Raw genomic sequence first — 25000 nt, 5'->3', positions numbered from 1 at the left:
AAGTCGAGGACCTGTTTAGAGAGAGCCCAACATAGAGCCGAGAAGATGGAGCGCGCTCATCGTCCCTAACCCTTACCAGTAAGGTATCAAGGACCAGGCTTAGGTAATATGGGACAAAGGCAACGGCAACCTCGACAATCCGGGTTGTTATCTGCTCTCACCAGCGGCCCAGCTCGCAACCTGCCGAGATGGAGGACGCCTACGAAGACCGGTCGGTCGGTCGGGGCAGAATCGTAAGTCGAGGACCTGTTTAGAGAGAGCCCAACATAGAGCCGAGAAGATGGAGCGCGCTCATCGTCCCTAACCCTTACCAGTAAGGTATCAAGGACCAGGCTTAGGTAATATGGGACAAAGGCAACGGCAACCTCGACAATCCGGGTTAACTGCTCTCACCGACGGCCCAGCTCGCAACCTGCCGAGATGAAGGATGCCTACGAAGACCGGTCGGTCTTAAGTCGAGGACCTGTTTAGAGAGAGCCCAACATAGAGCCGAGAAGATGGAGCGCGCTCAGCGTCCCTAACCCTTACCAGTAAGGTAACAAGGACCAGGCTTAGGTAATATGGGACAAAGGCAACGACAACCTCGACAATCCGGGTTAACTGCTCTCTCCGGCGGCCCAGCTCGCAAAGTGCCGAGGAGGACGCCTTTGTCGCCCACGGGGAACCGAGGCCGCTTTCCCGGCGGCTTAGCGGCTCCACATGGGATGGGGCCGCCCCCCTCCGGAGAGGGGGGGAGGGAAGCCACCGTGGAGCCGCGTGTGGCTTGCATGCGGGAGCCACGCCGACACTTCCAGCCTCGGGCGAGGCGGAAGACGGCTTTGGACTACTTGCGAGAAACAACCGTGCCCCATGCGCGGGTGCGCCTGGGAGCACCTCGGCTAGAGAGGCCCTTGCGAGCAGCGGACATACGGGGGCGGTCACTGCCTCCCCGTCGTTTAAAGCTTTCTCTCGTGCCTCGGGCTCCGGCGACACCAGCGCACTCTCGGACGCCTTTTAGAGTGATAGCAGCAGCACTGAGCAAACGCACCTCGCGGGAGCGAGAGGTACCGGCACCCGCCTTTAGCAGGACCGCCGGGCTTTTTGGGACACCGGCCGTAGGTGGCCGGGGGCGAAACAGACCCGGACGGTGTGGGAGGAAGACGCGCTCGCCGTAACCGACAGGGCTCCAAAGCACTGCCGAGCGAGTGGTCCCTCCGCCGCCGGGTCGCGGGGAGCCAGATCGATCTGAGGAGTCTTGGACAAATTCCAAAGACTCAAACGGCGCGGGAGCACGTGCTCCTCTCACAGCTTAACGACAGGTGGCAGAGGCCGACGGGGACTTCCAGGAGGCCGGCATGACGTGCCACTACATACCGGTCACACCATGGAAGTCCTTCTCGGGTTGGACCAGGTGCAGCTCCCGCTAGAACGTGCAGCACGTCCTCCTTCACGGTACTCTCGGTTGGACTCGCCAACGTGGCCGAGCTCCTACAACTGCTGGTCGGCCTGGGACTCCAGAAAGAATGCACCAAAGTTCTTTCGTGGAAGTCCAGGTGCACCGGACCGACCAGCCAACGAGGCCGACGGGGACTTCCAGGAGGCCGGCATGACGTGCCACTACATACCGGTCACACCATGGAAGTCCTTCTCGGCCACAAACGGTTAGGACTTCCCGCTAGGAAGAACCGTAGGGACTTGGAACGCGGAGCAGAAATGCCCTCTCACAGGATTTCAGGTGAAGGAGATATTCGCACCCCTAAAAGTGTCACCACCTCAAATACACCGGGGTAAGGTGCCAACTTACCCGGGCTCCTGGAACTGCTGCCCGGCTGAAGCCCAAAATAAAAACCTCATAGGGTTTTTCCTCCAAAACGTCAATGAAGACAGACCTGCCAGCCAGGCCGACGGGGACTTCCAGGAGGCCGGCATGACGTGCCACTACATACCGGTCACACCATGGAAGTCCTTCTCGGGTTGGACCAGGTGCAGCTCCCGCTAGAACGTGCAGCACGTCCTCCTTCACGGTACTCTCGGTTGGACTCGCCAACGTGGCCGAGCTCCTACAACTGCTGGTCGGCCTGGGACTCCAGAAAGAATGCACCAAAGTTCTTTCGTGGAAGTCCAGGTGCACCGGACCGACCAGCCAACGAGGCCGACGGGGACTTCCAGGAGGCCGGCATGACGTGCCACTACATACCGGTCACACCATGGAAGTCCTTCTCGGCCACAAACGGTTAGGACTTCCCGCTAGGAAGAACCGTAGGGACTTGGAACGCGGAGCAGAAATGCCCTCTCACAGGATTTCAGGTGAAGGAGATATTCGCACCCCTAAAAGTGTCACCACCTCAAATACACCGGGGTAAGGTGCCAACTTACCCGGGCTCCTGGAACTGCTGCCCGGCTGAAGCCCAAAATAAAAACCTCATAGGGTTTTTCCTCCAAAACGTCAATGAAGACAGACCTGCCAGCCAGGCCGACGGGGACTTCCAGGAGGCCGGCATGACGTGCCACTACATACCGGTCACACCATGGAAGTCCTTCTCGGCCACGAACGGTTAGGACTTCCCGCTAGGAAGAACCGTTAGGACTTGGAACGCGGAGCAGAAATGCCCTCTCACAGGATTTCAGGTGAAGGAGATATTTGCACCCCTAAAAGTGTCACCACCTCAAATACACCGGGGTAAGGTGCCAAAGTACCCGGGCTCCTGGAACTGCTGCCCGGCTGAAGCCCAAAATAAAAACCTCATAGGGTTTTTCCTCCAAAACGTCAATGAAGACAGACCTGCCAGCCAGGCCGACCGGGACTTCCAGGAGGCCGGCAGGAGGTGTCACTACCTACCGGTCACACCATGGAAGTCCTTCCCGGCTTGGAACGGGAGCAGCTCCCGTTTGTACTTCCTATTTCACGGCTTTCGGTAGGAGTTGCCGAGGTGGCCGAGCTCCTGCAACTGCAGGTCGGCTTGGGACTTCAGAAAATACCATAAAAAAAAAAAGTTTTTTTTATTATGAAGGTAAAACACACAGCGGGACCGAGACGCGAGCCAGGCCGACGGGGACTTCCAGGAGGTCGGCATGAGGTGGCCGCGCCTACCGCTCTTGCCCTGGAAGTCCGCCGAGGACCGCAGGGCGCTACGGAGCTCGTAAACTGCTGCCCCCGGGCTGGCACGGCTTCCCCATGGCTCCTCTATCCCCCCACGGGTGCAATAGGCAGGCACACGCCGCTCGTACACCGAGGTGGCTCCCGGCCGCTTTCGGTAGGAGTCACCGAGGTGGCCTTGCTCGTGCAAATGCAGGTGGGCTTGGGGCTTCCGAAAATACCATAAAAAAAAAAAGATTTTTTTATTAAGAAGGTAAAAAAAAAACCAGCGGGACCGACCCGCGAGCTAGGCCGACGGGGACTTCCAGGAGGTCGGCATGAGGTGGAGGCTCCTACCGCTCTTGCCCTGGAAGTCCTCAGAGGACCGCGGGCGCTGTGGAGCTCCCACAAGGAAGCTGCCGGCATGCAGCAGCTCCCACGGGGCCCCTCTATCCCCCCACGGGTGCAATAGGCAGGCACACGCCGCTCGTACACCGAGGTGGCTCCCGGCCGCTTTCGGTAGGAGTCACCGAGGTGGCCTTGCTCGTGCAAATGCAGGTGGGCTTGGGGCTTCCGAAAATACCATAAAAAAAAAAAGATTTTTTTATTAAGAAGGTAAAAAAAAAAACAGCGGGACCGACCCGCGAGCTAGGCCGACGGGGACTTCCAGGAGGTCGGCATGAGGTGGAGGCTCCTACCGCTCTTGCCCTGGAAGTCCTCAGAGGACCGCGGGCGCTGTGGAGCTCCCACAAGGAAGCTGCCGGCATGCAGCAGCTCCCACGGGGCCCCTCTATCCCCCCACGGGTGCAATAGGCAGGCACACGCCGCTCGTACACCGAGGTGGCTCCCGGCCGCTTTCGGTAGGAGTCACCGAGGTGGCCGGGCTCGTGCAACTCCAGGTGGGCTTGGGACTTCAGAAAATGGCATAAAAAAAAAAAAAATTTTTATTAAGAAGGTAAAAAAAAACAGCGGGACCAACCCGCGAGCGAGGCCGACGGGGACATCCAGGGCAGCGGCGTGAGAGGGCGGCTTGGTGCCGCTATCTCCCTGGAAGCCGCATTCGGCCTAAGCAGGGAACGCCTCCCGCCCTCCTCTCGTCCTGGAAGTGTTGGACTTGGGAGGCGGAGCAAGTTCTCCCTCTCACAGTATTTCAGGCGTAGGAGATGTTCACACCCCTAAAAGTGTCACCTCGCCAATTACACCGGTGGGAGGTGCCAAAATGCCCGGCCTCCTGGAACTGCTGCTTGGCTGAAGGCCAAAATAAAAACCTCATAGGGTTTTTCCTCCAAAACGTGAATGAAGACAGACACGCGAGCCAGGCCGAGGGGGAGTTCCAGGAGGTCGGCATGAGGTGGCCGCACCTACCGCTTGAGCCCTGGAAGTCCGTCGCGGACCGGAAGTGCATGTCGGGCGGGTGAACTACGGGACTCGCCGCGGGCGCTGTGGAGCTCCCACAAGGAAGCTGCCGGCATCCACAAGCTCCCACGGGGCCCCTCTATCCCCCCACGGGTGCAGAAGGCAGGCACACCGCCGCTAATAGGCGGAGCTGGCTCCCGGCCGCTGTCATGCATCACTCGCGGACCGGAAGTGCTTGTCAGCCGGGTGGACACGGCGGGACTCGCCGCGGGTGCTGTGGAGCTCGTACAGGGCTGCCCCCGGGCTGGCACAGCTTCCACAAGGCTCCTCTATCCCCCCACGGGTGCAATAGGCAGGCACACGCCGCACACGCCGCTCGTACACGGAGATGGCTCCCGGCCGCTTTCGGTAGGAGTCACCGAGGTGGCCTTGCTCGTGCAAATGCAGGGGGGCTTGGGGCTTCGGAAAATACCATAAAAAAAAAAAGTTTTTTTATTAAGAAGGTAAAAAAAAAAACAGCGGGACCGACCCGCGAGCTAGGCCGACGGGGACTTCCAGGAGGTCGGCATGAGGTGGAGGCTCCTACCGCTCTTGCCCTGGAAGTCCGCAGAGGACCGCGGGCGCTGTGGAGCTCCCACAAGGAAGCTGCTGGCATCCAGCAGCTCCCACGGGGCCCCTCTATCCCCCCACGGGTGCAGAAGGCAGGCACACCGCCGCTGATAGGCGGAGCTGGCTCCCGGCCGCTGTCATGCATCACTCGCGGACCGGAAGTGCTTTGCAGCCGGGTGGACACGACGGGACTCGCCGCGGGCGCTGTGGAGCTCCCACAAGGAAGCTGCCGGCATCCACAAGCTCCCACGGGGCCCCTCTATCCCCCCACGGGTGCAGAAGGCAGGCACACGCCGCTGATAGGCGGAGCTGGCTCCCGGCCGCTGTCATGCATCACTCGCGGACCGGAAGTGCTTGTCAGCCGGGTGGACACGGCGGGACTCGCCGCGGGTGCTGTGGAGCTCGTACAGGGCTGCCCCCGGGCTGGCACAGCTTCCACAAGGCTCCTCTATCCCCCCACGGGTGCAATAGGCAGGCACACGCCGCACACGCCGCTCGTACACGGAGATGGCTCCCGGCCGCTTTCGGTAGGAGTCACCGAGGTGGCCTTGCTCGTGCAAATGCAGGTGGGCTTGGGGCTTCGGAAAATACCATAAAAAAAAAAAGTTTTTTTATTAAGAAGGTAAAAAAAACCACAGCGGGACCGACCCGCGAGCTAGGCCGACGGGGACTTCCAGGAGGTCGGCATGAGGTGGAGGCTCCTACCGCTCTTGCCCTGGAAGTCCGCAGAGGACCGCGGGCGCTGTGGAGCTCCCACAAGGAAGCTGCCGGCATGCAGCAGCTCCCACGGGGCCCCTCTATCCCCCCACGGGTGCAGAAGGCAGGCACACCGCCGCTGATAGGCGGAGCTGGCTCCCGGCCGCTGTCATGCATCACTCGCGGACCGGAAGTGCTTGGCAGCCGGGTGGACACGACGGGACTCGCCGCGGGCGCTGTGGAGCTCCCACAAGGAAGCTGCCGGCATCCACAAGCTCCCACGGGGCCCCTCTATCCCCCCACGGGTGCAGAAGGCAGGCACACCGCCGCTGATAGGCGGAGCTGGCTCCCGGCCGCTGTCATGCATCACTCGCGGACCGGAAGTGCTTGGCAGCCGGGTGGACACGGCGGGACTCGCCGCGGGTGCTGTGGAGCTCGTACAGGGCTGCCCCCGGGCTGGCACAGCTTCCCCATGGCTCCTCTATCCCCCCACGGGTGCAATAGGCAGGCACACGCCGCACACGCCGCTCGTACACGGAGATGACTCCCGGCCGCTTTCGGTAGGAGTCACCGAGGTGTCCTTGCTCGTGCAACTGCAGGTGGGCTTGAGGCTTCCGAAAGTACCATAAAAAAAAAAAGATTTTTTTATTAAGAAGGTAAAAAAAAAAACAGCGGGACCGACCCGCGAGCTAAGCCGACGGGGACTTCCAGGAGGTCGGCATGAGGTGGCCGCTCATACCGCTCTTGCCCTGGAAGTCCGCCGAGGACCGCGGGCGCTGTGGAGCTCCCACAAGGAAGCTGCCGGCATGCAGCAGCTCCCACGGGGCCCCTCTATCCCCCCACGGGTGCAGAAGGCAGGCACACCGCCGCTGATAGGCGGAGCTGGCTCCCGGCCGCTGTCATGCATCACTCGCGGACCGGAAGTGCTTGGCAGCCGGGTGGACACGGCGGGACTCGCCGCGGGCGCTGTGGAGCTCGTACAGGGCTGCCCCCGGGCTGGCACAGCTTCCCCATGGCTCCTCTATCCCCCCACGGGTGCAATAGGCAGGCACACGCCGCACACGCCGCTCGTACACGGAGATGGCTCCCGGCCGCTTTCGGTAGGAGTCACCGAGGTGGCCTTGCTCGTGCAACTGTAGGTGGGCTTGAGGCTTCAGAAAATACCATAAAAAAAAAAAGATTTTTTTATTAAGAAGGTAAAAAAACCAGCGGGACCGACCCGCGAGCGAGGCCGACGGGGACTTCCAGGAGGTCGGCATGACTTTGCCGCTCATACCGCTCTTGCCCTGGAAGTCCACAAGGGGCGCTGCGGAGCTCGTACACGGCTGCCCCCGGTCTTGCACAGCTTCCCCATGGCTCCTGTATCCCCCCCACGGGTGCAGGCACACGCCGCTCATACACTCTGGAGCTGGCTGACATGCCACCTCCTGGCCGACCGGAAGTACATGTCAGGCGGCTTGGGACATAGTGGGACCCCCCCGCTGGCGCTGTGGAGCTCATACACTGTTGCCCCCGGGCATGCACAGCTTGCACACGGCTCCTCTACCCTGGGCTGCAATGGGCAGCACACGCCGCTCATACACTCTGGAGCTGGCTGACAGCAACTGCTGCTGATAATGATGATGACGATAATGTGCAAAGGGTTATCTATCGGCGGACAGTGTCACACTCTGGCCCTGGAACTGTGCCCCGGCCTGCCTCTGCTGCTCATTACCGCCTCTGACATTTTTAAACATACCCGACTTTAACTTGATTTTAAATGTTTCACTTTCAAATGTTTCACTTTCAGTTGCAGAAATGTCATTCTTTGACATTTGGGCCTTTTTATTGTCACTGCTGTTTGGTCACCAAATGGATCTCCTTGGATTGAGGCCTAGTCCTCTCCCCACCGCCCTGGAACTCTGCCCCGGCCTACGCTGCCTGCCGTCACACCCCTGGCCCTGGAACTCTGCCCCGGCCTGCCCTTGCTGTTCACCACCGCCTCTGACATTTTTGAACATACCCCACTTTAACCCCTTAAGGACGCAGCCTAGTTTGGGCCTTAAGGCTCAGAGCCCATTTTTCAAATCTGACATATTTCACTTTATGTGGTAATAACGTCGGAATGCTTAAACCTATCCAAGCGATTCTGAGATTGTTTTCTCGTGACACTTTGGGCTTCATGTTCGTGGTAAAATTTGGTCGATATATTCAGTGTTTATTGGTGAAAAATTGCAAAATTTAGAGAAAATTTTGAAAAAATTGCATTTTTCAGAATTTAAATGCATCTGCTTGTAAAACAGACGGTTATACCACCCAAAATAGTTACTAGTTCACATTTCCCATATGTCTACTTTAGATTGGCATCGTTTTTTTAACATTCTTTTATTTTTCTTGGACGTTACAAGGCTTAGAACATAAACAGCAATTTCTCATATTTTTAAGAAAATTTCAAAAGCCTTTTTTTTAAGGTACCTCTTGAGTTCTGAAGTGGCTTTGAGGGGCCTATGTATTAGAAACCCCCATAAAACACCCCATTTTAAAAACTAGACCCCTCAAAGTATTCAAAACAGCATTTAGAAAGTTTTTTAACCCTTCAGGCATTTCACAGGAATTAAAGCAATGTGGAGGTGAAATTTGCAAATTTCATTTTTCTTGCTGAATTTCAATATTATTCCATTTTTTTCTGTAACACAGAAGATTTTACCAGAGAAATACTACTAAATATGTATTGTCCAGATTCTGCAGTTTTTAGAAATGTCCCACATGTGGCTCTAGTGCGCTCGTGGAATAAAACACAAGCCTCAGAAACAAAGGAGCACCTAGTGCATTTTGAGGCCTCTTTTTTATTAGAATATATTTTAGGCAGCATGCCAGGTTTGAAGAGGTGTTGAGGTATGAAAGCAATGGAAACCCACCAGAAGTGACCCCATTTTGGAAACTAGACCCCTCAAGGAATTCATTTATGGTTGTTGTTATCATTTTGACCACACCGTTTTTTCACAGCACCTATTTGAATTGGGCTGTGAATTAAAAAAATGATATTTTTTTCCATTAAGATGTAATTTTTGTTCAAAATTTCTTATTTTCACAAGGAATAAAACACCCCATTTTGTTGCCCAATTTGTCCTGAGTGCGGCAATACCCCATTTGTGGTGATAAACTGATGTTTGGGCCCATGGCAGGACTCAGAAGGAAAGGACCACCATTTGGCCTACTGGAGCTTTTCTTGTGCTAAGTCATGTATGCAGAAGCCCCTGAGGTACCAGTACAGTTGAAACCCCCGAGAAGTGACCCCATTTTAAAAACTACACCCCTTAAGACATTCATCTAGTGGTGTAGTGAGCATTTTGACCCCACAGTTATTGTGTAAAAGGTAATGCGCAGCAGATGGTGCAAAGTGAGATTTGCAATTTCCTATGCATATATGCCATTTCAGTGTCTGATATATTGTGCCCAGCATGTGCCACTGGAGACATACACCCCATAAATTGTAATGTGGGTTCTCCCGGGTACGGCAATACCCTACATGTGGCTGTTATTAGCTGCCTGGGCACACGACAGGGCTCAGAAGGGAAGGACCACCATTTAGCCTACTGGAGCTTTTCTGGTGCTAAGTCATGTAGGCAGAACCCCTGAGGTACCAGTACAGTTGAAACCCCCGAGAAGTGACCCCATTTTAAAAACTACACCCCTTAAGACATTCATCTAGTGGTGTAGTGAGCATTTTGACCCCACAGTTATTGTGTAAAAGGTAATGCGCAGCAGATGGTGCAAAGTGAGATTTGCAATTTCCTATGCATATATGCCATTTCAGTGTCTGATATATTGTGCCCAGCATGTGCCACTGGAGACATACACCCCATAAATTGTAATGTGGGTTCTCCCGGGTACGGCAATACCCTACATGTGGCTGTTATTAGCTGCCTGGGCACACGACAGGGCTCAGAAGGGAAGGACCACCATTTAGCCTACTGGAGCTTTTCTGGTGCTAAGTCATGTAGGCAGAACCCCTGAGGTACCAGTACAGTTGAAACCCCCGAGAAGTGACCCCATTTTAAAAACTACACCCCTTAAGACATTCATCTAGTGGTGTAGTGAGCATTTTGACCCCACAGTTATTGTGTAAAAGGTAATGCGCAGCAGATGGTGCAAAGTGAGATTTGCAATTTCCTATGCATATATGCCATTTCAGTGTCTGATATATTGTGCCCAGCATGTGCCACTGGAGACATACACCCCATAAATTGTAATGTGGGTTCTCCCGGGTACGGCAATACCCTACATGTGGCTGTTATTAGCTGCCTGGGCACACGACAGGGCTCAGAAGGGAAGGACCACCATTTAGCCTACTGGAGCTTTTCTGGTGCTAAGTCATGTAGGCAGAACCCCTGAGGTACCAGTACAGTTGAAACCCCCGAGAAGTGACCCCATTTTAAAAACTACACCCCTTAAGACATTCATCTAGTGGTGTAGTGAGCATTTTGACCCCACAGTTATTGTGTAAAAGGTAATGCGCAGCAGATGGTGCAAAGTGAGATTTGCAATTTCCTATGCATATATGCCATTTCAGTGTCTGATATATTGTGCCCAGCATGTGCCACTGGAGACATACACCCCATAAATTGTAATGTGGGTTCTCCCGGGTACGGCAATACCCTACATGTGGCTGTTATTAGCTGCCTGGGCACACGACAGGGCTCAGAAGGGAAGGACCACCATTTAGCCTACTGGAGCTTTTCTGGTGCTAAGTCATGTAGGCAGAACCCCTGAGGTACCAGTACAGTTGAAACCCCCGAGAAGTGACCCCATTTTAAAAACTACACCCCTTAAGACATTCATCTAGTGGTGTAGTGAGCATTTTGACCCCACAGTTATTGTGTAAAAGGTAATGCGCAGCAGATGGTGCAAAGTGAGATTTGCAATTTCCTATGCATATATGCCATTTCAGTGTCTGATATATTGTGCCCAGCATGTGCCACTGGAGACATACACCCCATAAATTGTAATGTGGGTTCTCCCGGGTACGGCAATACCCTACATGTGGCTGTTATTAGCTGCCTGGGCACACGACAGGGCTCAGAAGGGAAGGACCACCATTTAGCCTACTGGAGCTTTTCTGGTGCTAAGTCATGTAGGCAGAACCCCTGAGGTACCAGTACAGTTGAAACCCCCGAGAAGTGACCCCATTTTAAAAACTACACCCCTTAAGACATTCATCTAGTGGTGTAGTGAGCATTTTGACCCCACAGTTATTGTGTAAAAGGTAATGCGCAGCAGATGGTGCAAAGTGAGATTTGCAATTTCCTATGCATATATGCCATTTCAGTGTCTGATATATTGTGCCCAGCATGTGCCACTGGAGACATACACCCCATAAATTGTAATGTGGGTTCTCCCGGGTACGGCAATACCCTACATGTGGCTGTTATTAGCTGCCTGGGCACACGACAGGGCTCAGAAGGGAAGGACCACCATTTAGCCTACTGGAGCTTTTCTGGTGCTAAGTCATGTAGGCAGAACCCCTGAGGTACCAGTACAGTTGAAACCCCCGAGAAGTGACCCCATTTTAAAAACTACACCCCTTAAGACATTCATCTAGTGGTGTAGTGAGCATTTTGACCCCACAGTTATTGTGTAAAAGGTAATGCGCAGCAGATGGTGCAAAGTGAGATTTGCAATTTCCTATGCATATATGCCATTTCAGTGTCTGATATATTGTGCCCAGCATGTGCCACTGGAGACATACACCCCATAAATTGTAATGTGGGTTCTCCCGGGTACGGCAATACCCTACATGTGGCTGTTATTAGCTGCCTGGGCACACGACAGGGCTCAGAAGGGAAGGACCACCATTTAGCCTACTGGAGCTTTTCTGGTGCTAAGTCATGTAGGCAGAACCCCTGAGGTACCAGTACAGTTGAAACCCCTGAGAAGTGACCCCATTTTAAAAACTACACCCCTTAAGACATTCATCTAGTGGTGTAGTGAGCATTTTGACCCCACAGTTATTGTGTAAAAGGTAATGCGCAGCAGATGGTGCAAAGTGAGATTTGCAATTTCCTATGCATATATGCCATTTCAGTGTCTGATATATTGTGCCCAGCATGTGCCACTGGAGACATACACCCCATAAATTGTAATGTGGGTTCTCCCGGGTACGGCAATACCCTACATGTGGCTGTTATTAGCTGCCTGGGCACACGACAGGGCTCAGAAGGGAAGGACCACCATTTAGCCTACTGGAGCTTTTCTGGTGCTAAGTCATGTAGGCAGAACCCCTGAGGTACCAGTACAGTTGAAACCCCCGAGAAGTGACCCCATTTTAAAAACTACACCCCTTAAGACATTCATCTAGTGGTGTAGTGAGCATTTTGACCCCACAGTTATTGTGTAAAAGGTAATGCGCAGCAGATGGTGCAAAGTGAGATTTGCAATTTCCTATGCATATATGCCATTTCAGTGTCTGATATATTGTGCCCAGCATGTGCCACTGGAGACATACACCCCATAAATTGTAATGTGGGTTCTCCCGGGTACGGCAATACCCTACATGTGGCTGTTATTAGCTGCCTGGGCACACGACAGGGCTCAGAAGGGAAGGACCACCATTTAGCCTACTGGAGCTTTTCTGGTGCTAAGTCATGTAGGCAGAACCCCTGAGGTACCAGTACAGTTGAAACCCCCGAGAAGTGACCCCATTTTAAAAACTACACCCCTTAAGACATTCATCTAGTGGTGTAGTGAGCATTTTGACCCCACAGTTATTGTGTAAAAGGTAATGCGCAGCAGATGGTGCAAAGTGAGATTTGCAATTTCCTATGCATATATGCCATTTCAGTGTCTGATATATTGTGCCCAGCATGTGCCACTGGAGACATACACCCCATAAATTGTAATGTGGGTTCTCCCGGGTACGGCAATACCCTACATGTGGCTGTTATTAGCTGCCTGGGCACACGACAGGGCTCAGAAGGGAAGGACCACCATTTAGCCTACTGGAGCTTTTCTGGTGCTAAGTCATGTAGGCAGAACCCCTGAGGTACCAGTACAGTTGAAACCCCCGAGAAGTGACCCCATTTTAAAAACTACACCCCTTAAGACATTCATCTAGTGGTGTAGTGAGCATTTTGACCCCACAGTTATTGTGTAAAAGGTAATGCGCAGCAGATGGTGCAAAGTGAGATTTGCAATTTCCTATGCATATATGCCATTTCAGTGTCTGATATATTGTGCCCAGCATGTGCCACTGGAGACATACACCCCATAAATTGTAATGTGGGTTCTCCCGGGTACGGCAATACCCTACATGTGGCTGTTATTAGCTGCCTGGGCACACGACAGGGCTCAGAAGGGAAGGACCACCATTTAGCCTACTGGAGCTTTTCTGGTGCTAAGTCATGTAGGCAGAACCCCTGAGGTACCAGTACAGTTGAAACCCCCGAGAAGTGACCCCATTTTAAAAACTACACCCCTTAAGACATTCATCTAGTGGTGTAGTGAGCATTTTGACCCCACAGTTATTGTGTAAAAGGTAATGCGCAGCAGATGGTGCAAAGTGAGATTTGCAATTTCCTATGCATATATGCCATTTCAGTGTCTGATATATTGTGCCCAGCATGTGCCACTGGAGACATACACCCCATAAATTGTAATGTGGGTTCTCCCGGGTACGGCAATACCCTACATGTGGCTGTTATTAGCTGCCTGGGCACACGACAGGGCTCAGAAGGGAAGGACCACCATTTAGCCTACTGGAGCTTTTCTGGTGCTAAGTCATGTAGGCAGAACCCCTGAGGTACCAGTACAGTTGAAACCCCCGAGAAGTGACCCCATTTTAAAAACTACACCCCTTAAGACATTCATCTAGTGGTGTAGTGAGCATTTTGACCCCACAGTTATTGTGTAAAAGGTAATGCGCAGCAGATGGTGCAAAGTGAGATTTGCAATTTCCTATGCATATATGCCATTTCAGTGTCTGATATATTGTGCCCAGCATGTGCCACTGGAGACATACACCCCATAAATTGTAATGTGGGTTCTCCCGGGTACGGCAATACCCTACATGTGGCTGTTATTAGCTGCCTGGGCACACGACAGGGCTCAGAAGGGAAGGACCACCATTTAGCCTACTGGAGCTTTTCTGGTGCTAAGTCATGTAGGCAGAACCCCTGAGGTACCAGTACAGTTGAAACCCCCGAGAAGTGACCCCATTTTAAAAACTACACCCCTTAAGACATTCATCTAGTGGTGTAGTGAGCATTTTGACCCCACAGTTATTGTGTAAAAGGTAATGCGCAGCAGATGGTGCAAAGTGAGATTTGCAATTTCCTATGCATATATGCCATTTCAGTGTCTGATATATTGTGCCCAGCATGTGCCACTGGAGACATACACCCCATAAATTGTAATGTGGGTTCTCCCGGGTACGGCAATACCCTACATGTGGCTGTTATTAGCTGCCTGGGCACACGACAGGGCTCAGAAGGGAAGGACCACCATTTAGCCTACTGGAGCTTTTCTGGTGCTAAGTCATGTAGGCAGAACCCCTGAGGTACCAGTACAGTTGAAACCCCCGAGAAGTGACCCCATTTTAAAAACTACACCCCTTAAGACATTCATCTAGTGGTGTAGTGAGCATTTTGACCCCACAGTTATTGTGTAAAAGGTAATGCGCAGCAGATGGTGCAAAGTGAGATTTGCAATTTCCTATGCATATATGCCATTTCAGTGTCTGATATATTGTGCCCAGCATGTGCCACTGGAGACATACACCCCATAAATTGTAATGTGGGTTCTCCCGGGTACGGCAATACCCTACATGTGGCTGTTATTAGCTGCCTGGGCACACGACAGGGCTCAGAAGGGAAGGACCACCATTTAGCCTACTGGAGCTTTTCTGGTGCTAAGTCATGTAGGCAGAACCCCTGAGGTACCAGTACAGTTGAAACCCCCGAGAAGTGACCCCATTTTAAAAACTACACCCCTTAAGACATTCATCTAGTGGTGTAGTGAGCATTTTGACCCCACAGTTATTGTGTAAAAGGTAATGCGCAGCAGATGGTGCAAAGTGAGATTTGCAATTTCCTATGCATATATGCCATTTCAGTGTCTGATATATTGTGCCCAGCATGTGCCACTGGAGACATACACCCCATAAATTGTAATGTGGGTTCTCCCGGGTACGGCAATACCCTACATGTGGCTGTTATTAGCTGCCTGGGCACACGACAGGGCTCAGAAGGGAAGGACCACCATTTAGCCTACTGGAGCTTTTCTGGTGCTAAGTCATGTAGGCAGAACCCCTGAGGTACCAGTACAGTTGAAACCCCCGAGAAGTGACCCCATTTTAAAAACTACACCCCTTAAGACATTCATCTAGAGTGTAGTGAGCATTTTGACCCAACAGTTATTGTGTAAAAGGTAATGCGCAGTAGATGGTGCAAAGTGAGATTTGCAATTTCCTATACATATATGCCATTTCAGTGTCCGATATATTGTGCCCAGCATGTGCCACCGGAGACATACACCCCATAAATTGTAATGTGGGTTCTCCCGGGTACGGCAATACCCTACATGTGGCTGTTATTTGCTGCTTGGGCACATGGCAGGGCTCAAAAGGGAAAGATGAGGGGGATAAGCTGTGCGGAGTGCATCAGGGTAAATTAAAAATCAATGGATGTATGGTAAATTTTAAAACAATCTTTCATACAGAGCCCTGGTTTTTCGGGACACGTGTCGCATTGGTATGTTGTGTCCTTCCTTATCCCCCTCTTATAGCACACTTTGCACCTCTTTTGACTTTTTCCCTTCTTGCCAGTTTGGGGAACTTCTCCTGGAAAGTGTTGCCCTGGTACGATGCGTGTGGCCTCGCTTCCAGAAGTACTGGGTGCCCCTCCTTCCTGGTCGCCAAAAATTAGGTTCTTTATAACCACCTCTTGAAATTCCAGGAAAGTTCCCCTCTGGCCTGCACATCGACGTAGCACGTACGCATTGTACAATGCCATCTGTATGATGTGCACGGCCAGCTTCTTATACCACACCCTCGATTTCCGCGTAGCGCTGTAGGGCTTCAGGACTTGATCTGACAAGTCCACCCCTCCCATGTACCTATTGTAGTCCAGGATGCAATCTGGTTTGGGGGTCTCTGTACTGGTACCTCGTACAGGTACATGGGTACTGGTGTGGCCATGTATTGTTGTCAATACAAGGACATCTCTCTTGTCCTTGTACTTGACACACAATATGTTGCTACTAGAATGTGCCCTGCTCTCACCCCTTCTGAGTGTTTGCCCAAGCAGTGTTTTAGGGAGGCCTCTAAGATTTTTTCTAGCAGTGCCGCATGCCGCAGTCCTTCTGGAAGCGAGGCACTTGAAGAGCGGGACGCTGGTATAAAAATTATCCAGGTAGAGGTGGTAACCCTGGTCCAGCAGTGGGTGCACCAAATCCCACACAATTTTTGCGTTAATTCCCAGTAAGGGGGGGCATTCTGGGGGCTGAATACTGCTGTCCTTCCCTTCATATATCCTGAATTTATATGTATACCCTGATGCACTCTCGCACAGCTTATACAACTTCACGCCATACCTTGCCCTCTTACTTGGCAGGTATTGGCGGAATTGAAGCCTCCCTTTAAAATGTACCAGGGACTCATCAATGGAAATACACTTCTCGGGGGTGTATGCTTGGGCAAACCGGGCACTGAAATGGTCTAATAGGGGTCTCAGTTTATATAAACGGTCAAAACTGGGGTCATCTCGGGGTGGGCACTGCTCATTATCGGCATAATGTAGGAAGCGAAGTATTGCCTCATAACGCATCCTGGACATGGCCATACGGTACATCGGGGTGTGGTATAGGATGTCCGTGCTCCAGTAGGTCCTAATGGATGGCTTTTTTAGAAGCCCCATGTTCAAGAGCAGTCCCCAGAACTTGCCCAACTCTGCTGCGTTTACAGGAGTCCACCTCTGGGATTGGGCATAAAATGAGTTGGGGTTCTTGGTGATATACTGTTGGGCATATAAATTAGTCTGGGTGACCATTAGCTCTATAAAGTTATCAGTGAAGAAGAACTTGAAAAAGTCCATCTCACTGAACCCTGCCGTGTTAAATTTGATGCCTGGGCTGCCCGTGTACTCAGGGATTTGGGGTTCATAATGGTCTGGTGTGGGTGTCCAAATGGGGTCACTTCGCTCAGGGGTATCACTTGTTGTGGGGTCACTTCTCTCAGGGATTTCTACTATGGTGGTGGTCCTGGGGCGTCTCCTAGGGGGTCCCTCCTCTTCATCGCTGGATGAGGAGGTAGACAAATAAAATACTGTATCGCCATCCGACGAGTCTGTGTCGGAGGCCAGAAATGCATACGCCTCTTCAGCAGTAAATGTCCGTTGGGACATGCTTGTTGTGCGAAGACAAAATTTATATACTGCAAAAAAATAAATCCCTAACTGGGAGCAATAGGATAGCACAACTAGCACAAATGTGTGTTTTGTTTTTAGAGAGCAAGTGGACTTCCCTGACACTAAAGCTAACTAGGGCGAGGGTTCCTAACACTAAACCTAACTAAATTTTATGTGGACTTCCCTAACGCTAAACCTAACTACGGCGACGATTCCCTGACACTAAACCTATCTAGATTATGTCAAGCTTCCCTGACACTAAACCTAACTACGGTGACGGGTGCCTGACACTAAACCTATCTAATTATTCCGAGCTTCCCTGACGCTAAACCTAACTACGGTGATGGATCCCTAACGCTAAGCCTATCTACGGTGACCGATTCCTGACGCTAAATTCCCTGACACTATACCTAACTACGCTTTTTGACGGTTCCCTGACACTAACTAACCCTAATACTAAACTAACCAGTTAAATTTTCAAAATTGGCTAAACTAACTATTTTTTTTTGTTTCTTTTTTTTCTTTTTATATTTTTTTTTTTGTTTTATGTTATATATAGAAAAATGAAAAAAAAATCCCCAGGGACCAAGAAATGTGGTCCTGAAGACTGAAAAGTGGTCAGTGATAGGAGATCACTGACCAAAAAACGTGGGTAGAACTCAAAGAGGAAGGGAACAGGAGTGGGTAGTGGATGGGGTGGTGGGAAGCAAAAAAACGTTGTTTTAGAAACTTTTTTTCACTTTTTTTCACTTCTTTTCTCTCTGACTCTCTGCTCACAACCGATCTCAACGCCTCGCTAACTCCAACAGGGCGTTCAGGGCGGTTGCAGCAGGATGTGAGGTCAGAGAGAGGAAGTGACGAGAATGATCGCTGCTATTGGCTAGTTACTCACTGACTAGCCAATAGCGGCGATCGGCGAGGCGGGACCATAGTAAATGGTCCCGGCCCATTATGCTGTGATAGCATGCTGTCAGAAACAGCAGCTATCACAGCTCAGGAACGCCGGGCTCGAGCACTGCTGTGCTGAATGAGACCGATCGCTGCTATTGGCTAGTTACTCACTGACTAGCCAATAGCGGCGATCGGCGAGGCGGGACCATAGTAAATGGTCCCGGCCCATTATGCTGTGATAGCATGCTGTCAGAAACAGCAGCTATCACAGCTCAGGAACGCCGGGCTCGAGCACTGCTGTGCTGAATGAGACCGATCGCTGCTATTGGCTAGTTACTCACTGACTAGCCAATAGCGGCGATCGGCGAGGCGGGACCATAGTAAATGGTCCCGTCCCATTATGCCGTGATAGCCTGCTGTCAGAAACAGCAGCTATCACAGCGCATGAACGCGCCGGGCGCGCGCACCGCTGTTCTAACTGCAAGACGTACTATTACGGCATGGAGCGCGAACGATAGAGCTGCCATGACGTAATAGTACGTCAAGGAGCGGGAAGGGGCTAATACTAAACTAACCAGTTAAATTTTCAAAATTGGCTAAACTAACTATTTTTTTTTGTTTCTTTTTTTTCTTTTTATATTTTTTTTTTGTTTTATGTTTTATATAGAAAAAAATGAAAAAAAAATCCCCAGGGACCAAGAAATGTGGTCCTGAAGACTGAAAAGTGGTCAGTGATAGGAGATCACTGACCAAAAAACGTGGGTAGAACTCAAAGAGGAAGGGAACAGGAGTGGGTAGTGGATGGGGTGGTGGGAAGCAAAAAAAACGTTGTTTTAGAAACTTTTTTTCACTTCTTTTCACTTCTTTTCTCTCTGACTCTCTGCTCACAACCGATCTCAACGCCTCGCTAACTCCAACAGGGCGTTCAGGGCGGTTGCAGCAGGATGTGAGGTCAGAGAGAGGAAGTGACGAGAATGATCGCTGCTATTGGCTAGTTACTCACTGACTAGCCAATAGCGGCGATCGGCGAGGCGGGACCATAGTAAATGGTCCCGGCCCATTATGCTGTGATAGCATGCTGTCAGAAACAGCAGCTATCACAGCTCAGGAACGCCGGGCTCGAGCACTGCTGTGCTGAATGAGACCGATCGCTGCTATTGGCTAGTTACTCACTGACTAGCCAATAGCGGCGATCGGCGAGGCGGGACCATAGTAAATGGTCCCGTCCCATTATGCCGTGATAGCCTGCTGTCAGAAACAGCAGCTATCACAGCGCATGAACGCGCCGGGCGCGCGCACCGCTGTTCTAACTGCAAGACGTACTATTACGGCATGGAGCGCGAACGATAGAGCTGCCATGACGTAATAGTACGTCAAGGAGCGGGAAGGGGCTAATACTAAACTAACCAGTTAAATTTTCAAAATTGGCTAAACTAACTATTTTTTTTTGTTTCTTTTTTTTCTTTTTATATTTTTTTTTTTGTTTTATGTTTTATATAGAAAAAAATGAAAAAAAAATCCCCAGGGACCAAGAAATGTGGTCCTGAAGACTGAAAAGTGGTCAGTGATAGGAGATCACTGACCAAAAAACGTGGGTAGAACTCAAAGAGGAAGGGAACAGGAGTGGGTAGTGGATGGGGTGGTGGGAAGCAAAAAAAACGTTGTTTTAGAAACTTTTTTTCACTTCTTTTCACTTCTTTTCTCTCTGACTCTCTGCTCACAACCGATCTCAACGCCTCGCTAACTCCAACAGGGCGTTCAGGGCGGTTGCAGCAGGATGTGAGGTCAGAGAGAGGAAGTGACGAGAATGATCGCTGCTATTGGCTAGTTACTCACTGACTAGCCAATAGCGGCGATCGGCGAGGCGGGACCATAGTAAATGGTCCCGGCCCATTATGCTGTGATAGCATGCTGTCAGAAACAGCAGCTATCACAGCTCAGGAACGCCGGGCTCGAGCACTGCTGTGCTGAATGAGACCGATCGCTGCTATTGGCTAGTTACTCACTGACTAGCCAATAGCGGCGATCGGCGAGGCGGGACCATAGTAAATGGTCCCGTCCCATTATGCCGTGATAGCCTGCTGTCAGAAACAGCAGCTATCACAGCGCATGAACGCGCCGGGCGCGCGCACCGCTGTTCTAACTGCAAGACGTACTATTACGGCATGGAGCGCGAACGATAGAGCTGCCATGACGTAATAGTACGTCAAGGAGCGGGAAGGGGTTAACTTGATTTTAAATGTTTCACTTTCAAATGTTTCACTTTCAGTAGCAGAAATGTCATTCTTTGACATTTGGGCCTTTTCATTTTCACAGCTGCTTGGTCACCAAATGGATCCCCTTGGATTGAGGCCTAGTCCTCTCCCCACCGCCCTGGAACTCTTCCCCGGCCTACGATGCCTGCTGTGACACCCCTGGCCCTGGATCTCTGCCCCGGCCTACCTCTGCTGTTCACTACCGCCTCTGACATTTTTGAACATACCCCACTTTAACTTGATTTTAAATGTGTCACTTTCAAATGTTTCACTTTCAGTTGCAGAAATGGCATTCTTTGACATTTGGGCCTTTTTATTTTCACTGCTGCTTGGTCACCAAATGGATCTCCTTGGATTGAGGCCTAGTCCTCTCCCCACCGCCCTGGAACTCTGCCCCGGCCTACGCTGCCTGCCGTCACACCCCTGGCCCTGGAACTCTGCCCCGGCCTACCTCTGCTGTTCACTACCGCCTCTGACATTTTTGAACATACCCCACTTTAACTTGATTTTAAATGTGTCACTTTCAAATGTTTCACTTTCAGTTGCAGAAATGGCATTCTTTGACATTTGGGCCTTTTTATTTTCACTGCTGCTTGGTCACCAAATGGATCTCCTTGGATTGAGGCCTAGTCCTCTCCCCACCGCCCTGGAACTCTGCCCCGGCCTACGCTGCCTGCCGTCACACCCCTGGCCCTGGAACTCTGCCCCGGCCTACCTCTGCTGTTCACTACCGCCTCTGACATTTTTGAACATACCCCACTTGAACTTGATTTTAAATGTTTCACTTTCAAATGTTTCACTTTCAGTTGCAGAAATGGCATTCTTTGACATTTGGGCCTTTTCATTTTCACTGCTGCTTGGTCACCAAATGGATCCCCTTGGATTGAGGCCTAGTCCTCTCCCCACCGCCCTGGAACTCTTCCCCGGCCTACGATGCCTGCTGTGACACCCCTGGCCCTGGATCTCTGCCCCGGCCTACCTCTGCTGTTCACTACCGCCTCTGACATTTTTGAACATACCCCACTTTAACTTGATTTTAAATGTGTCACTTTCAAATGTTTCACTTTCAGTTGCAGAAATGGCATTCTTTGACATTTGGGCCTTTTTATTTTCACTGCTGCTTGGTCACCAAATGGATCCCCTTGGATTGAGGCCTAGTCCTCTCCCCACCGCCCTGGAACTCTTCCCCGGCCTACGATGCCTGCTGTGACACCCCTGGCCCTGGATCTCTGCCCCGGCCTACCTCTGCTGTTCACTACCGCCTCTGACATTTTTGAACATACCCCACTTTAACTTGATTTTAAATGGTTCACTTTCAAATGTTTCACTTTCAGTAGCAGAAATGTCATTCTTTGACACTTGGGCATTTTTATTTTCACTGCTGTTTGGTCACCAAATGGATCTCCTTGGATTGAGGCCTAGTCCTCTCACCCACCGCCCTGGAACTCTGCCCCGGCCTACACTGCCTGCCGTCACACTCTGGCCCTGGAACTCTGTCCCGGCCTGCCCCTGCTGTTCACCACCGCCTCTGACATTTGTGAACATACCCCACTTTAACTTGATTTTAAATGGTTCACTTTCAGTATCAGAAATGTCATTCTTTGACATTTGGGCCTTTTTATTTGCACTGCTGTTTGGTCACCAAATGGATCTCCTTGGATTGAGGCCTAGTCCTCTCCCCACCGCCCTGGAACTCTGCCCCGGCCTACGCTGCCTGCCGTCACACCCCTGGCCCTGGAACTGTGTCCCGGCCTGCCTCTGCTGCTCACCACCGCCTCTGACATTTTTGAACATACCCCACTTTAACTTGATTTTAAATGGTTCACTTTCAAATGTTTCACTTTCAGTATCAGAAATGTCATTCTTTGACATTTGGGCCTTTTCATTTTCACTGCTGCTTGGTCACCAAATGGATCTCCTTGGATTGAGGCCTAGTCCTCTCCCCACCGCCCTGGAACTCTGCCCCGGCCTACGCTGCCTGCCGTCACACCCCTGGCCCTGGAACTCTGCCCCGGCCTGCCCTTGCTGTTCACCACCGCCTCTGACATTTTTGAACATACCCCACTTTAACTTGATTTTAAATGGTTCACTTTCAAATGTTTCACTTTCAGTATCAGAAATGTCATTCTTTGACATTTGGGCCTTTTTATTTTCACTGCTGCTTGGTCACCAAATGGATCTCCTTGGATTGAGGCCTAGTCCTCTCCCCACCGCCCTGGAACTCTGCGCAGGCCTACGCTGCCTGCCGTGACACCCCTGGCCCTGGAACTCTGCCCCGGCCTACCTCTGCTGTTCACTACCGCCTCTGACATTTTTGAACATACCCCACTTTAACTTGATTTTAAATGTGTCACTTTCAAATGTTTCACTTTCAGTTGCAGAAATGGCATTCTTTGACATTTGGGCCTTTTCATTTTCACTGCTGCTTGGTCACCAAATGGATCCCCTTGGATTGAGGCCTAGTCCTCTCCCCACCGCCCTGGAACTCTTCCCCGGCCTACGCTGCCTGCCGTGACACCCCTGGCCCTGGAACTCTGCCCCGGCCTACCTCTGCTGTTCACTACCGCCTCTGACATTTTTGAACATACCCCACTTTAACTTGATTTTAAATGTGTCACTTTCAAATGTTTCACTTTCAGTTGCAGAAATGGCATTCTTTGACATTTGGGCCTTTTCATTTTCACTGCTGCTTGGTCACCAAATGGATCCCCTTGGATTGAGGCCTAGTCCTCTCCCCACCGCCCTGGAACTCTTCCCCGGCCTACGCTGCCTGCCGTGACACCCCTGGCCCTGGAACTCTGCCCCGGCCTACCTCTGCTGCTCACTACCGCCTCTGACATTTTTGAACATACCCCACTTTAACTTGATTTTAAATGTGTCACTTTCAAATGTTTCACTTTCAGTTGCAGAAATGGCATTCTTTGACATTTGGGCCTTTTCATTTTCACTGCTGCTTGGTCACCAAATGGATCCCCTTGGATTGAGGCCTAGTCCTCTCCCCACCGCCCTGGAACTCTTCCCCGGCCTACGCTGCCTGCCGTGACACCCCTGGCCCTGGAACTCTGCCCCGGCCTACCTCTGCTGTTCACTACCGCCTCTGACATTTTTGAACATACCCCACTTTAACTTGATTTTAAATGGTTCACTTTCAAATGTTTCACTTTCAGTAGCAGAAATGTCATTCTTTGACACTTGGGCCTTTTTATTTTCACTGCTGTTTGGTCACCAAATGGATCTCCTTGGATTGAGGCCTAGTCCTCTCACCCACCGCCCTGGAACTCTGCCCCGGCCTACGCTGCCTGCCGTCACACCCTGGCCCTGGAACTCTGCCCCGGCCTGCCCCTGCTGTTCACCACCGCCTCTGACATTTGTGAACATACCCCACTTTAACTTGATTTTAAATGTTTCACTTTCAGTAGCAGAAATGTCATTCTTTGACATTTGGGCCTATTTATTTTCACTGCTGTTTGGTCACCAAATGGATCTCCTTATGTCGAGGCCTAGTCCTCTCCCCACCGCCCTGGAACTCTGCCCCGGCCTACGCTGCCTGCCGTCACACCCTGGCCCTGGAGCTCTGCCCCGGCCTGTGCTGCCGTCACACTCTGGCCCTGGAACTCTGCCCCGGCCTGCCTCTGCTGCTCACCACCGCCTCTGACATTTTTGAACATACCCCACTTTAACTTGATTTTAAATGGTTCACTTTCAAATGTTTCACTTTCAGTAGCAGAAATGTCATTCTTTGACATTTGGGCCTTTTTATTTTCACTGCTGCTTGGTCACCAAATGGATCTCCTTGGATTGAGGCCTAGTCCTCTCACCCACCGCCCTGGAACTCTGCCCCGGCCTACGCTGCCTGCCGTCACACCCCTGGCCCTGGAACTCTGCCCCGGCCTACCTCTGCTGTTCACTACCGCCTCTGACATTTGTGAACATACCCCACTGTAACTTGATTTTAAATGTTTCACTTTCAGTAGCAGAAATGTCATTCTTTGGCATTTGGGCCTTTTTATTGTCACTGCTGTTTAGTCACCAAATGGATCTCCTTGGATTGAGGCCTAGTCCTCTCCCCACCGCCCTGGAACTCTGCCCCGGCCTACGCTGCCTGCCGTCACACCCCTGGCCCTGGAGCTCTGCCCCGGCCTGTGCTGCCGTCACACTCTGGCCCTGGAACTCTGCCCCGGCCTGCCTCTGCTGCTCACCACCGCCTCTGACATTTTTGAACATACCCCACTTTAACTTGATTTTAAATGGTTCACTTTCAAATGTTTCACTTTCAGTAGCAGAAATGTCATTCTTTGACATTTGGGCCTTTTTATTTTCACTGCTGCTTGGTCACCAAATGGATCTCCTTGGATTGAGGCCTAGTCCTCTCACCCACCGCCCTGGAACTCTGCCCCGGCCTACGCTGCCTGCCGTCACACCCCTGGCCCTGGAACTCTGCCCCGGCCTACCTCTGCTGTTCACTACCGCCTCTGACATTTGTGAACATACCCCACTGTAACTTGATTTTAAATGTTTCACTTTCAGTAGCAGAAATGTCATTCTTTGGCATTTGGGCCTTTTTATTGTCACTGCTGTTTAGTCACCAAATGGATCTCCTTGGATTGAGGCCTAGTCCTCTCCCCACCGCCCTGGAACTCTGCCCCGGCCTACGCTGCCTGCCGTCACACCCCTGGCCCTGGAACTCTGCCCCGGCCTGCCTCTGCTGCTCATTACCGTCTCTGACATTTCTGGAACATACCCCACTTTAACTTGATTTT

The sequence above is a fragment of the Rhinoderma darwinii genome, unplaced genomic scaffold (genome assembly GCF_050947455.1).
Source record: "Rhinoderma darwinii isolate aRhiDar2 unplaced genomic scaffold, aRhiDar2.hap1 Scaffold_1957, whole genome shotgun sequence".
NCBI lineage: Eukaryota > Metazoa > Chordata > Amphibia > Anura > Rhinodermatidae > Rhinoderma > Rhinoderma darwinii.
The sequence above is the reverse complement of the archived record's forward strand: the minus strand, read 5'-3'. Positions refer to the sequence as shown.